Source organism: Phasianus colchicus, chromosome 13, assembly GCF_987193195.1.
Source record: "Phasianus colchicus chromosome 13, bPhaCol1.hap1.1, whole genome shotgun sequence".
Taxonomy (NCBI): Eukaryota; Metazoa; Chordata; class Aves; order Galliformes; family Phasianidae; genus Phasianus; species Phasianus colchicus.
The window spans coordinates 12,508,475-12,526,843 of NC_143448.1; the positions used below are offsets into that span (position 1 = coordinate 12,508,475).

The 18,369-nt window shown below is 38.0% G+C and overlaps 1 protein-coding gene across 10 annotated transcripts in view; it reads left to right on the forward strand.

Annotated features, from left to right (window-relative positions):
* Positions 1–18,369, forward strand: part of CDH11 (cadherin 11) — a 742,884-nt gene that overhangs the window by 691,351 nt on the left and 33,164 nt on the right. For 8 of the 10 annotated variants that reach the window (XM_090149366.1, XM_090149361.1, XM_090149368.1 and 5 more), the window contains one exon: positions 11,953–12,083. The exons of 1 other annotated variant lie outside the window; for it this stretch is intronic. The gene's annotated coding sequence lies outside the window, so the exon portion shown is untranslated. Of the gene's footprint in view, positions 1–5,142; positions 5,241–11,952; positions 12,084–18,369 lie in introns of those variants that run through there. One more of the 10 variants, XM_090149367.1, reaches the window with a different exon arrangement.

Consider the following 18,369-nt stretch of genomic DNA (forward strand, 5'->3'; position numbering starts at 1 on the left):
AAACCGGTCTGCCCAGGGCTTTTACCTTCACTGTGAGGTGGGTTGCTGTGCCAGGTGTGTTCCCACTCTGCTGCTGGGCAGGCCTAACATTCTGCTGCCCTTTACTCATGGCTAGAGACAACCTCAGCCCACATCCCTGCGTGCAAAGTATTTTTTTTTTTTAACAGCAGTATATAAAGAATGCCAGCAGGTGAGCTGTTGTAGCAACTGACTTAGAACAATGTCATCTGAATAACAAGATAAAGCCTTGTAAATCCATTTTTCTGCTTTGCAAATGCATACGTGCTGCTGCTGAACCATGTTAAGAACCCAATTCAAATGATATTCTGGTTCCAAATGGTCAGGGCTGTGTCCCTTGACAAGCTAGGGCAATAACCTTCATTTCAGAGACAGCTTGTCCCATCCTTTTTATCCTCTCTCCAAGTGTAACCAAACACTTGATCTGGAATCTTTTATCAAGATATTACTTGTGTGGAGGACAGTGGAAAATATTGTGAAACATTTTGCTATACCAACTTAACTGAAAAACTGCTGTTGCTTTAAAAATATAATGTGAAAAATATAATGAGAAAAGGTTGGATTTTGGCCAAAAAGAAAAGCAACCCAACTTTATGGTGGCTTAAACTGTTTTGCAACTAAAGATTGCTTTTCTCTGGAACAACTCATTCCCTCATGCAACTAAATACTGCCATATGTTTAAATTCTTCTAGGCCTCCTAAGGCTGACCCAGAAGAAATGTCAACAAATGTTTGTGAGTCCTTGTGGCCTTGTAACATTTTCTTTAAAAAGTGAAGAATAGAACAGCAGGAGCTGTAACACTCCCACAGAACAGACATATGAAGGCATATGGCTAACATGGGAGCCTGCTGGCTCTTCAAAGCTTGCTGGCTTCATTCTTAAGGCTCCCTTTTTTTTTTTTTTTTCCCAAGACAGCTAAACTTGTCTTCCTATTTCACGAGTTGCTCTGTTCTACTCAGAGCTTGGCGTCCTTGATGCTCCAAAGGTGCAATGGGAGAGCGGGCATGTCTGTGCCTGGAGATGGCAGACTGGCCTATGCAGGTATGGGGCAGTGTGGTGGCCCTCATGATTACTGCTGAGTTTGGCTTGTCCCTGAGATACCTGTAGGCAGTCATTTGCTATGTACAAGATCTCAGATAGCAATCTCTTCCGTACCTGGGTAGATTCTGGGAAAATATGCTCCTTGCAGCACAAACTGCTGGCTCTGATTTTGGAAATTAAGTAACATTTGCTGCAAGGCACTGGACAGCTGCACTAAAGTTTCATTGCACATGTAGCTTTATTGCATTTAACTCAGAGGTTTGAGTTTGCTGTTATGGGGAAGATCTTCAGACGCCCGGGTTCACAAGCCTTTTTCCAAAAGCAATGTGATGCAATGATATATTAGGACTTTCAAAAGAAATTATACTCCTAAATCGCTTGGAAATTTGGAATTATTTTCTTCCCTACAAGTAAAATTTCCTGCAATTATTATTTTTGATTAATTCAGATATTTCTGTGTTGGAATGAGGTAGCTGTAATATTGGAAACTTAGAGCACAAAGAAATCTGTAGGGAAAAAGTGCAGCTCAACCACTTCATTTCCTTTCCAACTGCCTGTGTTTCATATTCTGATAATATATAATTTTGCTTCCTGTTCCAAAGGCACTTAATAACATCTGTGTAGCATAAAGTAAAGCTTCTCAGGTTTATGCATTTCCAGAGGCTTTAAAGACCACGCTTGCAACAGGCTTGGGTAAATGCACAGATTACTGCATATTCAGAGAAGGAGAGAGCAGTGGGTGTCTGTGCTCCAGTTTGAGCGTGTGTCTGGGGCCCTTACTGGATGATATGAAGGGCTGTTTTGCTATGGTGCCGTGCGGATGTGTGGCTTTCACTGCTGTCATCTAAATTTATATGTTCAACACAGCACAGGATTTTCTTTTTTTAAGTCTTTTGGTCATTTTTGTTTGGTCTATTGTCATGGATGCGTGACCTTTTGAGTCATGGCACTGTGTATTTCTCAATACCACAAGATGTTTCTTCACAAAATATTTTGGGAGATATTTTGTGTAACCACTCATAAAATCTCTGTCTTGATGTGGGGGGTTGTTGAGGTTTATTTTCTCAAATGTGGTCGCTGAGGTTCCTGTGCGCTGAAAAATAAAAGCATTAAAAGAGCACATGAGTAAAACATAAATGTAAAAGGAAAAATTGAACAATTATGGAGTTTCTGTGGTTACTCCTCATCCTCACTCTGTGCGGTACAGTTACAATAATATGAAAGCACTGGACATGAGTATCTTCATATTTTCCAACTTAAGAGCTCACTAAATTGAACATAAAGTATGTATATAGCTTTATTTAGCTCAGTTCTGCAGTGTCCGTGGCTAAAAAGGTTTACTACCTTAAGTGATTACTGTGCAGCTTTATGATTCTACTCTTAGAGGACTGTGAGAGTAAATTAACTTACTTTCACAATATCATTTTCAGATTCAGGCATTAATTATTGTCTCCAGTTTAGTGCTGGAGCTGAGGAGCAGAGGGCATGTTGACAAAGTCTATTGTTGGCAGATGGAATCTCAGCCCACCAGAGCTACACAAATGTGTTTATCATGGTGCCAAATCTGAATTAGCAGGTTGGAACAGAAGCTCATATGCCTCACCTCACAGTAGGACTTGGTGGGTTGGATTCAGTGCTGTGCTGACCACATTTGTTCAGCTTCAACTCAACTTGGAACTTGGGCAGAAAGAGCTCACATCTGCCAGCAATATACTGAGTAGATACTCCCAGAAAATCTGCCTAAGGCCACCCAGGAGATTTAAGTTAGGGCCTGGAATATTCTTCCATCCCTGTCCAATTTAGTTGAAAAGTTACTGCTGTATGAAAATTATTCCAAAAATTATTCCACTTAGATTTTCTTTAGATAATCTTTTGGCAAAGAGATGTTTCCATTCATTTTCTGGGGAGCCACATTTCTGCACAAACAGACTTGTTTCATTATTTTAAAGTTATGTTTGAATTTATTAGGCATTAGGTTGTTTCCATTGCAGTCTGCCGTTTTGTCTGTATATGTTAACATTGGGCATTCCTGGCTGAGTCCCAAAAGAAAACAATTGAAACTTAGAGAGGAGCTGCAATTCTGAGAATGTGAATAGAATAGAATAGAATAGAATAGACCAGTGCAGGTGAAAGGAACCTTCAGATATCAAGTCCAGCTGACCACTTCAGGACTAACCAAAAGTTAAAGCGTGTTATTGAGAGCATAATCCCAATGCTCTTTGAACACTGATAGGCTTTGGGCATCAACCAGCTCACTAAGAAGCCTGTTCCAGTCCCTGCACAGTAAATAGTTTTTTCCCAGTATCTCACCCTCCCCTGGCACAGTGCTGTCATCAGTTTGCAGGGAGCAGAGACCAGCAATTCCCATTATTTAAACAGTGGGTGTAGCTTTTAGCCAACTGTTTATTTTTATCAACCCTCTTTGTTTCATAAATATAACTTATCTCATTTTGCTGAGAATGAGGTTGAACAGTACTCTGGAGCATTTGTTGTTATTTAAAGCAAATGCCTTTAAGGTACATAGGTCTATCTCTGTCAGGCAAAACTCCCATTGACATCAGTAGAATTCTTCAGGTTTCTCCTGAACATGAAGAACACTTACTCTGTTCTTATTTGGTTATGCGTATTTCTATTTCACAATCATTGTTTTGAAGAAACCTCATAATGCACTTGCTCATGGCTTGTAATAATTACACTACAGAAAACTAAAGTCTCTGTGGTTTTTCAGGGGCATAATGAATAGCAGACAAATGTTAAATATTAATATCGTTGAATGTTCTTGTTAATTTTGTCTGTGAACTTCACTGTTACAAGCACTTCATTGCCTGATGCATCTCAGATACAGATCTGTGTTTATGTTTCAAATCTCATGCATATATTGTAGCAACCAAAAACTGACGAAATAATTCCAGTAAAAAAAAATAGAAGAATATAATCATTTCTAAAGTGCCAATGTTCTGAAATAATAGGAAGTAGAAAATCGTATAATCTTTGCCATAAACATTGCTGTAATTCTGGAAAAGCTGCCTTAGTGAGTAAAAATTGTACACCAGGCCCCGTGGAACCTTCTTAGTGCTTGTTTAGTGCTTAGATATATTCCAAATCCTATATTTACCCATTGATACTTTCCTTTGTCTTTAATGACCATTTCTGGAAAATGATACGCTGTTGGGAAAGGTATCTAAACATCAGATGTTAAGTATTGTTCAGTCCTGAAAGATGAAATGTACCATTTAAAGGAGCTTGTATTCAGAATCAATAATTTTAACTCATCTTTCTTCATTGTTTAAGCTTTCTTTTGTCAACATTTAAAGACTACTTCGTGGACAAATTAATGTATTTGACATTGGCTTGTCCTGATTGAGAAGCCAACTGTGTAATGTCCTTTGAGAAAACACAAAAGGAAATGAAGAAAGGGAAAGTAGGAAAGACAGAGAGTGAATGCCTTTTGGTTGACCTAAAATAAGTTTACTATCCATTTTTCCCTCATTACATCCTGTCTGCATCTAGACAAGTTATGATGAGTGAGTGCACGGGAGGAGGATAGGGGAGGATTGGGAAAGAGGTGTATTCAGTCCAGAAATAAGACCAGATTAAACTTAAAAAAAACTTTTGAAGAGTCATTGCTGGGTTTGCAATAAGCTTCCCAGAATGAATCATGTATCATTATGTGATGACAGAGATATTCAGTGAGTTGAATGAGGCACACAGATATTCAAAAATGTCAGATCTCTGTAGTGACTTTAAACAACTTCTCTTTATTTATTAATAAAAGAAAGATTGGGAAAAAAATATTCCTAAGACCAAAGACCTCTGTCTTTCTCAAGTCTCTTGGACAAATTCTGAGCTATTCTCCTTTATGGTATTTCTGATGTACCAGAATAATTCTTTCTTGGGTGTCTCCAGTGGACCTGGAACCAGCAGGAGCATTTGTTGAACATTTATATAAAGATTTTTTGAAAGGTTAGTTGATTTTTTTTTTTTTTTTTTTTTTTTTTCTGTGCTGAGTGTCCCCTACAGCTTAGCTAATGGGAGCATTCAGCATATACTTCAGTGGCTCTCAATTTTAGATTTTCTTTTCAGGTCACTAGAAGTGGTTGATAAAAGAGAGCAGAAGAAAGCCAGAGGAAAGAAATAGAAAACAGCCTGCTGAAAATGGCAGCAGATAAAGATAAGATAAAGTGAGTACCAAATGCTAGTAAAGATGGCCTTTGCTGTAGCTTTGCTATTGATCATAACAGAAAGATCTGGTCATTTATATATTGTGGAAGGAAAACACCAGTGAGTATGAATGTAAAAGTGACAAGGAGAGGAAACAAGAAAAAAAAAAAACTACAGTGAAAATGTGCCGTTAGAATATTTCAGCAATGACAAAATCCCACTCCAGTGGTCTCTTACATTTGCTTTACGTGGAAGCTGTTCCAGAATGATCTGGAAGGCTTTTATGCAATTCTGTATGCTTTTTTTTTTGCAGTGGTACTAACTGATATTGTCTGCTTTGTATCTAAAATATATTTCTCCATGAGGGAATATATTTGAGCATTTTACTGGTGGTGCTTTAGGAACCTATACTTAATCTAGTAGACAAGAAATACAAATAGTCTTTTGCTTTTAGAGCACAAATGAAGACTTTTTCCAAATCCAGGGAATATGGATCCTATACAGCATGGTACATATGCTTTTTTGTTTGTGCATTAGAAAGATGTAAAAAAAAAACTTAATAAAACTGTTTTATACATGTATGTCTATATAGATATGTATGTATAAAACAATGTATCTCTTGATGTGGATCCTCTTGTTTCAAATTCAGTTTTCAGAAGAAGCTCAGAGAAGTTGGAAACATGGAAAAGGAGGGCTTGATTTATGATATTTAAAATGACAGAACATACCTGCCTTCAGGCCTCCCAGTCCACTTGCATTCTTAGTACCTGGATACGATGGGACTGGAGCAGCATGAAGCTAATTAATACAGACTTTATCCTCAAGGGCCTGTGATCTACCTTCAGGCACTTGTGACCCAGAAGCAAGGGAGGAACTGATGAAGTCATATTGCATTGTGTGAGCACAAGGCCTGGATGTTCATGGGGTCTGTAAAGAGCATGTTAGATTAGGGGACTAATTTGTTCATTGGAAGCCTACACAAACTGTTTCTCTGTTATGTAATTTGGCTTGGACACATGAGATTTGGACTTCAGTCTGCAGCTTGTCAGCATTCTGAAAAGCATTAATACATACTTTTGTCTCTTCTGAGAACATACAGGTACTCCGCTTTTTAGTTTGCTCATTTTTCAGCCATTGTTCACAGCCTTCCCATCTCACAGGACTCAGGACAGCCCACTGCTTTTCAGAACATGTCCACAGGCAGTTGGGCTTCTGGTTCCCTTCTTGTGGCACTATGACCTGCTTGATGTCAGCCAGCACCTCAGCAGTGTGGGGAAGGGAACATCAAGAGCAAATGTTTTGGTAGAAAGTAGAATGTAAAGTCAGAATAGTTCATGAGAGAGAGAAATAGGCTGCTTATCTGCTTTGAACTGAACCTTGTTCTCATGAGACCCTTTTCTGCAGCTCTTGGGTTTTGTCCTTTGCTTGCAAGTCCTGGATTACTGCAGGGTGTCCTTGTTGGATGACAAGGTCCTTCTTTCTGGATGGATGGAGGGGGAGCTTGGGACAACTGTTTAGTTCATGCATACAAAGTGTGTTTTCAAGCCTCATTTTATGACAGACCTCTTATTCAAATCATGGGTTGAATACTTAGCTCCTCGGGACTCAATTCTGAGCTGTAAAATACAAATATTAACACTTTCCTACCTTAGAACAAGACCTCCAAAGTGTTCAAATATTGTGGTGATGGAAGTTAGTAAGAGAGGCAGCATATGCTTCCCCATTGCTATTCCTCAGCATGGGGTCTGGGCTCTCAGGATGCATGCACACAGCTGCACAAACACCCCCAGTCCCTGAAATGTGGTTAGTCATCAAAGTCATTGGTACTCACCTGCCAGCAGAACCCGTAACTGCCTGCATATGTATTTATAAGACAGTCTACATGAGATTGTCTTTTTATTCTTCCTCATGCAATGCTTGCCCTTTGTTTTATTCTCTGACCCTTATATTTGTCCATCTTTCAGCAGAACATGGTAATCCCTTGGAGCGTTCATGCCCACGCAGAGAGCACTTGGTTCTGCTGCAAATATCAGCTATTAACATTGATGAAGTGACAGCTTTAATTATCTAATGCAGCTTTGAAGCTGGTGCTGCGTTCAGTGGTGGGGTTGGACCAAATGACCTCCAGAGGTCCCTTCCCACCTGAAGTACTCTAGGATGCTATATTGGTTGCGGCATGTGGGGATTCACATTACTGAGCTTAGCTGCCTGCAGTAAATGGAACAAGATAGATTCTCTGGAAAGGTGGTTCAGAGCATAAGCCTATTTAGATGCTAAAATAATAGCTTACAGGAGCAATTGATACATAGCCAAAGACGCTACCCTCCAAGTCAAGGTACCCATATATATATTCTTTAACAGGGTTAAATGCTGGTTTGTAACTAAGAGACTTAAAAAGAGGCTGCTGGCTATATCAAAATGAAGTGTGGTTGTGTGGCATGTAGAAGAAAGTGCAGTGAAACTGGAATTTTTTGTTTAATAATGAAACATTAAATGAAAAGACTTATTTCTAAATTGTGAATTGACCAGTGATCAGGATAACAGTGTAAATTAAGATGATGCATGTTCTAAGGGAGGGCAGATTTGGTGTTGCATAGCTTAGAACAAGAAGCATTAAAAAAAGGCATATGAGAAGTTGGGTTTAAGTTCACTGTTAAATCAGATCTTAACTGTTCTAAAGATATAGGCATAATTATTCACTGAGGAGAGAGGGTGAGAAAAAAATGGCAAAGCTCTGCACCCAAACAGAGCTCCTCAGCTGGCATGTGGGAGGTCTGAATTCAGGCCTCCTTCCTCTGATTTTTGTACAGATTACTACTTTTTTCATAGGTGAAATGCTTTATAGTGTGCTTTTGTTCACTTTTAGAAATGGCTCAAAGGTTAAGTGCTGTGTGCTAGGGTCATGCTGCAAATTCATGGGACAACCATGGGAAGGCTCACATCTTCCTAAATCTTGTGTTCTGTCGTCTTGTGGTTGTAAGCTTAAATCTATGTCATTTTTGTCTTAAGTGATGTTAAAACCTTTGTTGTATTTTAACAGTATTGATGTTTTTATGGTGGACATTCTGAATATTTCACTTTTCCTACTTGAATAGCTGTTTAATGTGCAGGTTAGAAGTACCTGTATGTTTTAGGCAAGTAATAATTAGACACGGTAAAAAAACAACAAACAAGCCCACCTCAAAAAAAACCCTCTTCAGCCACTCAGCCCATTTCCTGGCCTGGACAAATCATTGTTTCCATATTGGTTTTGTATAAATAATTTATGATCAATATTTCAGTAAGGAAGTTTCAGCTGCTCTTCGTTCCGAGTCAGCCATTCAGATTACTGTAGCACTTTGGATATGGTCAGTATTGAATGGATGAACAATCAATGCTTTAGACTGATAGGTTTTTTTTTCCTAATAGCCACACGTGGTGGAAAACGTTTTTCCATCAGCACTTTCCCAGTGAATTGTAATCAGATAAGTTTATGTGAATGTCTGCTGCGGTGGAATTCTGAATATGTCAGAAATGCTTTTTTAAGTTGCAAATTTGCTCCTCTGGAATGTTTTATTGTCTCTCATTCACTTTTATGAGAGCTGCCAGAATTTTCATTGAACTTATTGGGAAAAAAAAGGCTGCAGTAATGTGGCCACAATTTCATTTCAGAAACGGTTCCCTTTGTCTCCCTCAGTAACAAGCACCAAAACAGCTGTGCTTATAAACCCACCGTTTTCATCTTTTCCTGCTTCTAAGCATTCTGTCTCCATTTCAGCGGGCTCCCAGATATGTCCCCACGTTTATTTCTGTAATTGCTCATCTGGAAGTACTTAACTTTAAAAGCACACTGGACAGGATTTTGCTTCAGCCTGATCTAAAACTTTCCTGTGTCAGTGAGTGCTGTGTGCCCCAGGCACTTCTGCAGTGACTGATGTGTGCTCGGTGCAATTCCCTGCAATCAGGAAAAGGGAGAACGAGCAGAAGACTGGTTGGGGTTGTTTAGGGTTTCCTTGATTTAAATCTCATATTTTGCATGCTTCTTGATTGTATTAGTTCATTCATTTTGCCAAACAGACCACAAAGCTGTGAATATTTATTTAGTTCTGTTCCTAATAGTTTTTCTAATAGGGAATTATTTTGGTACAATGAAAGACATTTGTAAATGAAGCAGATAAGCCCTTTGGCAGACAAGGAGTGTTTTGTTCAACACAAGAATTCTATTGTCCACTGCTTTAGTTGTCAAGTGCCTGGGGAGCCCAGGATTTATGATGATGTTACAATGGCCCTTTCAGTGCAAAGTCTAAGAAGCTGTGAGATTCCGTTCCTCTGCTTTTCAGACTCCCAAATCTTTTTATCATGCAGGGACAATGCAGGATTCAGCTGCCTCTTAGGCCACAGGACTGCCCATTTAACATCACGCATTGTGAAATAATTACCATAGTGACAATGGGTTTGGTTTCTTTTTTTTTCCCTTCCTCACCAGCAACATTTCAGAAATTGTTCAAGTTGTCACTTTGTATAAAACGACTCTGAAGACATGGCTTATTTTACCCCAAAAAATCTTGTTAGAAGATTCGATTTAAAATGTCACTGTGTCAAATCTATTTGGAGCATTAGAACTGTTTAATGGCTGTTTTTGTGAGGTTTTATTTTAATAATTATAACAAGACTTTGAAACAGTCTTCTGAAACACAGCATTGTTCTGGCTTTTTTCCCCTTTTTAAAGATTATGGAGTCTGTATTACTAAAGTCGTGTTCAAATATAGTAGGAAATAAGAAAAATAATATACAGAAAAGGGGGTGCTATATGATGCCTGTGTATTAAAATTAATCAGCTATGCTTTTTCTTGTGGTATACTAACGATGGAATTCATTTAGCAGTCTTAAATCCCACCTCTCTTGAAAACCAATATCTGCAGGAGTTTCTCTCTCCTTGCTTGATGATAGTAGGAAGATTTATTAGCTTCAAAAAATGATTAGTACTACAAAAAATATTGATTTGTAACCTCCAATGTCTGGTTAAATGCTACATAACTTGAAAATGGAGCCTTATTTGACAGTTCAGTTATTACGTATGTAGGCACTTCACTGCCTCACGCTCAGGTATGCATACAGGAAAAAGCTTAATAATGCAGCAGGTCAGACTGAAGAGTAGTCGTATCTATTACCAACTACATTTGCTGCTTTTAAAAGCAAAAGCAGATCCTGAAAAAAAAAAAAAATAAGACTGTGGAGATATGTAAAAGGGTATTTTGAGAAATACATATCTAAGCAACTTCAGTTATTGTCAGCAAGAGGAAGCCTTGAACTGCAAAGTCATTTGCAAAGATGTCATCTGTGAAGATAAGGAGCAAATGATCAAAATAAGAAGTTTATTCATCTGTAGTCTTTCACACAGATGAATTGTGAATCGGTTCAAAAGGTCCTTCGTGGAAAAAAAGATGATTTTGGTTCCAGAATTAACATATTTAAAATGCCATATGCACTTCATAGGGAATTGCATAAATGTTGTGTGTGTCGAGTATTTTAATAAAGCACGTGCTTTGTATATCGGCAGCTGTCATCACAGAGGACATTCCTTATTATTTGGAGATTATCAGCAAACTTCACTGTCTCGGAATGTTTTTCTTGTACATAGATCACAATTTTTTAAGACAGCGAGTGAACATATCTGCAGTCACAACTGACAATAAAAGCCTCGTGGTTTTATGTCTCCCTTTGGTGATTACGTGTGAAGTATGTTTAAGTGTAGTATTGCAGTATGTAATGTCTAGCATTCAGAGAATGCCTGTTAATTTCTCTCAAATACTTTTCCTAACAACTCTGAAAGTTACCAACTCTGCTGCTGAACTGTTCATCACCAATAACACCTGACTGCTTTAATGGGGGTGAAAGGCAGTGAAAAATTGAGCACTGATACAGGAGAGGTGGCATTAGCAGTTTAATACTGCAAAAAATTACTGACTTGGATGTACATAAAAGTATTTTTAAATGGTGAAAACCCAAACTGCAGAGGTTATTTTGCAGTAATTCCTCCTAAAATTTATCACTGATGAAGACTGAAAGCCCTGGCTAAGTTAATTTTTCTTCCTCTGCCTTTTGTACTGAATATCTCAATGCACTGTACCATTTAGGAAAGAATGCTGACCACCGAAACTGATGAACTTCTTACAGAGGCACCTCTTAATCAATTTCTTTTTCAAATTTCTTATCCTATTCCCTAATGTAGTGCCAGTTCCTCTTACTAAAACAAATCTACTCCCTTCTCTCCTCTAATGGTAAAAATACTAATTTTCTAATACGCCTTTAGAGCACTTACAAGTGTTCAAAGCACATCATATTGACTGTTCGTATCTGCAACTCTTCCTATTTTCTTCCCTGCAGCATGCCTTATATTGGATGATGTTCCCCAAACAATTTTTTTCTATATTCTCCTCTCCTCACTCTGCTCTCCCTCTCCCTCTTCCCTTCCTCCTCTTCTCTTCTAATTTTTTTTCCTTGGAGATGACAAAAAAGATGTGAAGGCATATTGAGATGACCTCCAGCATTTTAGTGATGTGAGTGTTCTTGCAAATAGTCTGTTCATATAAAAGCTATTTATTATTTCTGATCTTTATGTGTAAAGGTTATTGAATTAACTATTCTTTAAACTCTCTTTGGGCTGCTGGGTTAGTTTGTAGGTTTAACTTTAATTTTATTACAGTACTTAGAATGCCTTGGATTTCAAATGAAGTTTTTCATTCTTTGCAGCCTGAGCTGAAGCACTGGATAAGTGGCAGCAGAAAGCTTTCATCTGCATTGTCTTCAGCGTATCATTAAGTGGCGTTTCAAATGTGTGGAATATGCTACATAAATTGGCAACATGTTTCCAGTGGGTGAAAGTAAGTAGCACATCCAATTGTGTGATCTTCTGAATAACAAGTCGGATATGCTTATCTCCTCTCTTCTCTCCAGCCTGCAATACTTGTGCAATACAGGGAGAATTTCTGCTGTGACTAATCTATTGCTTGTTGTGAGCTGTCAGCTACTGTATCTCATGCAGTTTCACGGAGTTTATCCATTGGTCTTGAACTCAGGACAGCTGATGATGTAGGACGTACAGGGTCCTGCTGTGCCTTTAAGGCATGACTTGATAATGTGCGTTTTTTGAATCACACTTATTTAATTTCTTGTTTGGAACATCAGAGAATCTCTTGAAAACTCACAGCAATGTAGCAATGAAGAACAGAAACGTAATACATTTTCTAATATGTAGGTTTAATTTAATCAGTGAAAAAATATTCATGTTTTCCTTATTCTGGGCCTCAGTAAGTGAGTGATTAATTCCGTACTTGGTTTATTTCTCTGATATTTTCTGCAATACCCTCAGCTTAACAGAACTGTTCAAACATGGGTTAGAAGACTTTGGTGTGGTGACTTAGGCTTTAGAGAAGGCATCTGCAGAAAATGTGGAGATGAGGCAGTACCAGAAACCCCAAACATTGAAGTAGTTATATTTGCTGCCCTTATTGCCTTAAATTTTTCATACCCTTGCGAATTCCAGTTTTGCTATTGCTGAAACCTCTTCAGAGATGAGAACTGTCCACCTACAGAAATATCCATGCTTTTTTTAAAATTAACAGAGGAATGGAGTAAATGTAATAGGTTACAAATACATAAATGCTACCATTTTTACAGTCAAAAGCATAATCCTGTCTGAATTGTGTTGGATAAAGATTACAAAGGCAGGATATGAAAGCGCTTTGTCTAGCTGACTCATTCAGTTTTTACGTTCAGTGCACTCAAGTTCTGCTTGACAGAAGCTTCATTTCAGTAGAAATGTCCTTGAATGGTGATTATTTCATTTCTGGCAGTCGAATCCGCTGTATAGTCCATCATCCTTGTAAGCAGCTATATAGGATATGTGTAAATGGTCTCCACCAACTTGTTAAGGTATCAGGATGTGTTTGACAGTGATACATACAACATTCAATTTACTTTAGCAGGGAAATGTGTGAGCTCCTTTGCTTCTTCATTAGGAATGTGAGATTGATGTCCTGTCGTTTACTGAGCACAAGGTCCAAAATTTGCAAGCAGTGGTCTGTTCATTTTCAGATGCAGCTTTTCAATTGAATGAAATTAAAGATGATTTGGTTGGACCAAAGACTTCCAAACTAGGTTTCAAGTTCATACGTGAGCATCAAAAAGACACAGTAAACATATCTTAAATTGGTTGTGCTTTCAGTTTCATTGAGTCTCCCCTCTGTGCACAGCTGTTTCCTCATTCCTGTTTCTTCAATTCATCCAGTTCGTCTCTTCTGTCACTTTCTTATGATTTGGTTCAGGCCTTGTTCTACTCTTCTTTTTCTTGACTTCAGAGCTACACTTCCAAGCAGATTTAACAAATAAATGACTGTGAAGAACCGTAAAGGAAAATCCTCCGCTGTCATTAGTACATGAAATAACCGAATTTAACCAACTGAGTCTCAAGTTGAGGTCGTGGGTATTTTTTCGGTGCCTTATCTGACAAAATGTTGTGTCTATTTTCGTAGACTTTTTTACATTTCAGAGTTCAAGCAAATCATTTCTGAAAGCAAGCTTCCTACAGAGTGACTGTGGGATGTTCCCTCTGGTTAGAGTGTGAAGTGGCTCCTTACAAAAGAGGAGGAACAAGCAGCTTTTGTTGATTATCATGTAAACCTGAGCATCCATATGCTTCTTGAATTCTCTTCTCTTTCTTTGAAGAATCTTTCTTACTTAAATTGTTTCCAGCTGTGCCTGTTCAGGAATGCAAATTTCCTGTTACAGTATCCAGATAATCAAATGGTTTACAAGCTAAATATTCATGTTTAACTATTGTTAATGGAACAAAGAACGACAGCGCAGAGGAAAAGGCATTTGCAAGCTCCTCTGGAGCTGTGACATAGACTTGGCCGCTCAGTCACACAAAAGATGCCCAGCAGTTCCCTTAAGTGGGAATATCCTGACTAGAGATTTCCTTCGTGTGCTGCATGGGATGTGCATACTGAAGTTCTAAAGAGACTGAGAGTAGGCATGACTGGTGAGCTTCTTCTCAATTATATTTCTCTGATAAGAATTTTGTCTGAATGGTCAATCCATTGGGGTCAATCCATTATGCTCTCAAAAAGGAATACTGCCATAAGTAAAAACCTTTTGTATAGGATGAACAACTGAGGTTTACTTGCTGAATTTATAAATTCAGTGTTGTGCTGTTTTTAAATTGCCATTTTTCAGATAAAACATCCTTCTTCTTTTTAGTTTTTAATTCTATCATAGTAAACCTAGATTGTAATAGTAAAAAATACAGTGTTTCTGGTGTACAACGTAGATCTTGGAAGAAAATTGCAGTCTTGCTTTGTTTCTGCTTAAATGCCGTGTGGAAATTAGAATAATTTTCAGTTGTGTAGAATTGCCCTGTATTATTATAGTGCTAGCATGTTTAACAAGGCCTCCATACCAGAAAATATTACACCTCCAATTGCCTGCTTTAACCCGCATTACATCTCACTTTATTTCTATACAAGTGGCCATTTCTGTAAGTTTTAAGACCTAAATTTTTGAAATCTTAACCCACAAAACTACAACAGAGAACAAACAGAGTATCTGTAGGATTCACACTGCGTATGTTTTAGGTATTACAAATCTGAATGAAATAGGCTCATATATGAGCGCAAAATCTTTGATTTTAGTGGGATGACACTCCAAAGTACATCAAATCCAAAGGTTTTTCATAAAGTATGGCCTGAGAGTCAAATGTCAAGAACAATTTGTTTGTGTCAGTCTCATTGCATGCATTTGGTGTAATGAGCTGGACTCTGAATTTGTTACCTCTGCTTTGTTGATGCTCTCAAAGACTTCCTTGAGCTTATTTCCAAGCACCTTAGGAAATATTGTTAGAACGGTGTAAGATGTGTATCCTGGTCACATAGCTACCAAAGGAATCATTATTTTGTTACAAATCACCATGCCTTCTAAAAGAATGAAACTCCAGTCGTATTGACAAAAAAATTGTTTGTCTTCAAATGCTGAAAATAATGCACTGTCAAACACTCATCTCTGCCTTTTCCCAGCCCTCTGGGAAATCCTAGCCTTGTTTGGGCTACAGTGTCTCTGCCCTGTGCACTGGAGCACTTTTGCTGGGCTGTGTTGCAGGAAACTGAAGGCTCCCATGAGGCAAGGCATTTTTTTCTAAGTAAAGGAGTGACTGCACTACACAAATTGCAGACTGGCCGTAAGGAAAAAAAAAGGATAGAAAGGCTCAAACCTTGGCTAAGAAAGTCACCAAAAGCCCAAGACCCCATGAGTCAAAACAACATGAAGTATTCTGGTATTAGCTGTGTGATATGTGTTCCAATAAAATGAATTTCTGACAAAATTTCAGTAGTTAAAGGTGAGAAGTGTGAACCAACAATAAGTAACTCAACGTTTCTCAGGAAAAATATTGACAGAAATCTTCCATTTGCTGTTGTAATGAACTTATTATATGTTTAGTGAGAAAACTGATGTCAACTTTAAATATAAATGCTATTCACAGTTCTTCTATTATGGCTGTGTAATAACAGTAATAGTAGTAATAACAGTAGAAAGAATATAGAGGATTAGAAAATTTAAACAAAAGGAAAAACTAGATTATGTCTTGCACACATTTTATATACAGAAAGACTAATGTGTACTTAGCCATTCAAGGTTTCATACACTACAGAAGCTGTATTCAGTTTTACTTAGAAGCTCATTTGCTGCCTCAAACATGGATATATTCTTTATGCCATAAACCAAGAAATTTGGCAAATTTAGTTATTTTGAAATGGTTAACCAAACCGAAGAAGAAAATAGTTAAAGAAAAACTTTTTAAAAATGGTTTCAGTGTCTCTCAGGAGTACTTGCTAATATAGCCAGCAAACATGCAATTTATGTGGCTTTACTAATTTGAATGAACACTAATAAAGTCACACAAGTTGCCACTGGTAAAATCTAATGTAATGCAAAGGATTTTCCCACTTTATTCCTGACAACCTGCATTTGCAACCATTCAGTTACTTTATTTTAAAATGGCTTTTCAATTATATTCTAATGCTGTAGGGGAAAGCCTTTTGACAAAGGTATGACATAAACCATTTATATTGCAGTTCCATCATAGTTCCCATAGCTAAACTAGACTGGACAGTTCATTAAAAAGAAAAATTAATAGTACAAGGTTGCAGGGAAACAATAACAGATTATGACTGGCCTGTGGCAGCCTACCGAATTCATACAGTGGAATAAAAATGATTCCCCTGTCTCATAAATGAAGGTTTGTTCCAAGGTTTTAGGCTAAGTCTATTCCTTTACAGGAAAAAAAAAAAAAAAAAGCAACACAGTTTCTGGTCTGTAAAAGCAATACTTTGTAATTCCTGCTGAATATTAACTTGCAATCCTTTGACATAGAAAGTACATATTTCATTGTTCTCTGAATGCATAATAATGTATATAATACGAACACTGGAACACAGCAAATCAAACACAAAATTCAGTGCTGGGCAGAGGCATGGAGGGCAAAATGAGGGCAGAATCATGACTTTGTCCCATCCTTTCTTGTTTAAGGTAGTAAGTGCTTCATACCAATCTGAAATTGCTGTCTTCCTGCATGGTAAAACCCTCAGATTTGTAATTCAGTGGCATTTCTTTTAGGTCCATTGCAGCTGCCTGTGTACCATCATTTGTGATTTATCTCTTCCTTAAGGTTGTTCTTCAAGGTATAAGCAAGTCTTAATGGGTCCTTTCTAGAAGTTGCTGCATATTTTCCTAATTTTGTGGCTGGATTTTCCATATAATTCTGGTATGCATGGCAAGTATGCAGGCTTATATTTTATCATTGAAATATGAGTTTTATTATAGCAGTGCTGTAAATTCCTGTCTTAGATGATATTTCAAACAATATAGGCTCTGGGATACATTAACTATTACTTTTGGCTAGTAGCCACAACCTTCTAATGAATTCAACAGGATAACATAGAGGCCAGAAAATGAGAAATCTGACTCAGTATAACGTTTGCAATCAAATTCAGGACTGACCCTCCAGGGTATTCTCTGGTTCTGTTTATGAGCGCAATCTCCTTTTTCAGACAGCTTAAAATACTGAAAAGTGATGGTTCTGGGATCTGATCTCATTGTGCTTTTACAAAATTGTACTTGCTATTACAAGGGAAACTTGGATATTTGGCCCCCATCCTCCCTTCCCTCCTCCCAGAGTAGAAAAACAGATTATGTAACCTTAAATGCCTGGTTGCTGGTCATAGGCCTCCTGGCTATCTTGGCTAAGTTTCATGCTATAAGCTATATTTTGTAATCTATGGCTGCAACGAAGCAAAAATAGCCAACCAACCAAAAGACTCCCTAGAAATCCCGAGCTGTTTTCATGCTTTCACTGCAGGCAACGTGCATGAGCAGCAGTATGTTGGAGAGCAGAGTATTGCTCTTGGTTTTTAAAGGGAATGTGTTTGCATGAACACTTAACACTCATTAATGAGCTGTTCATTTCGAGATTGGATACTAACTGCAAATTTCATTACTGTCTTCTGTTTACATGTCCAAAGGTGCTGCTTTTGTCTTCTCTCCCTCTCTGCCCTGCATAAGGCACAGGAGAGAGCAGCCCCATCTCAGGGAGCAGTTTTTTCAGTGAATCACAATGACTCACTCCAAAGCAAGTTCAACAAAGACTGTGTTGTGCTGCTTCAGAGTGAATGAAGCCAGTGCCCAAGCAGCTACTGCTACTCTGCAGCTTGCAGGATAAACAATATTGTACAATAGTTGTGTTTACAAGGAATCTTGCATAAAATGGAATTACCTTCTTTCTCCTTGTAGGCCTACAGCAATTTGATTTGCTTAAAAAGTGCTTTTTCTTAACAAATATAAAGATAAATTAAGTATTTAAGTGGAAAAACTTCTCAGCAAGGAATAGAATGATAATGGCTTTTTGAAAAAAAGCCAAAAACAGCTCTCCTGAACAGAGGTTGGTTTGCTGCTGGCCCAGGCATTATCTGGGTTAAACTTCTGCTTCCCACATCCTGGTAATTCCTTTCATCACAAGCTCAATTTTTTTTTTAGTTCAGTTCTTTAGTCCTTTGTGCAGGTGAAACACTTTGCCTGTGAGCTGTTACTTCTGTGCTGTGCCCAGGTTATGGACTTGTG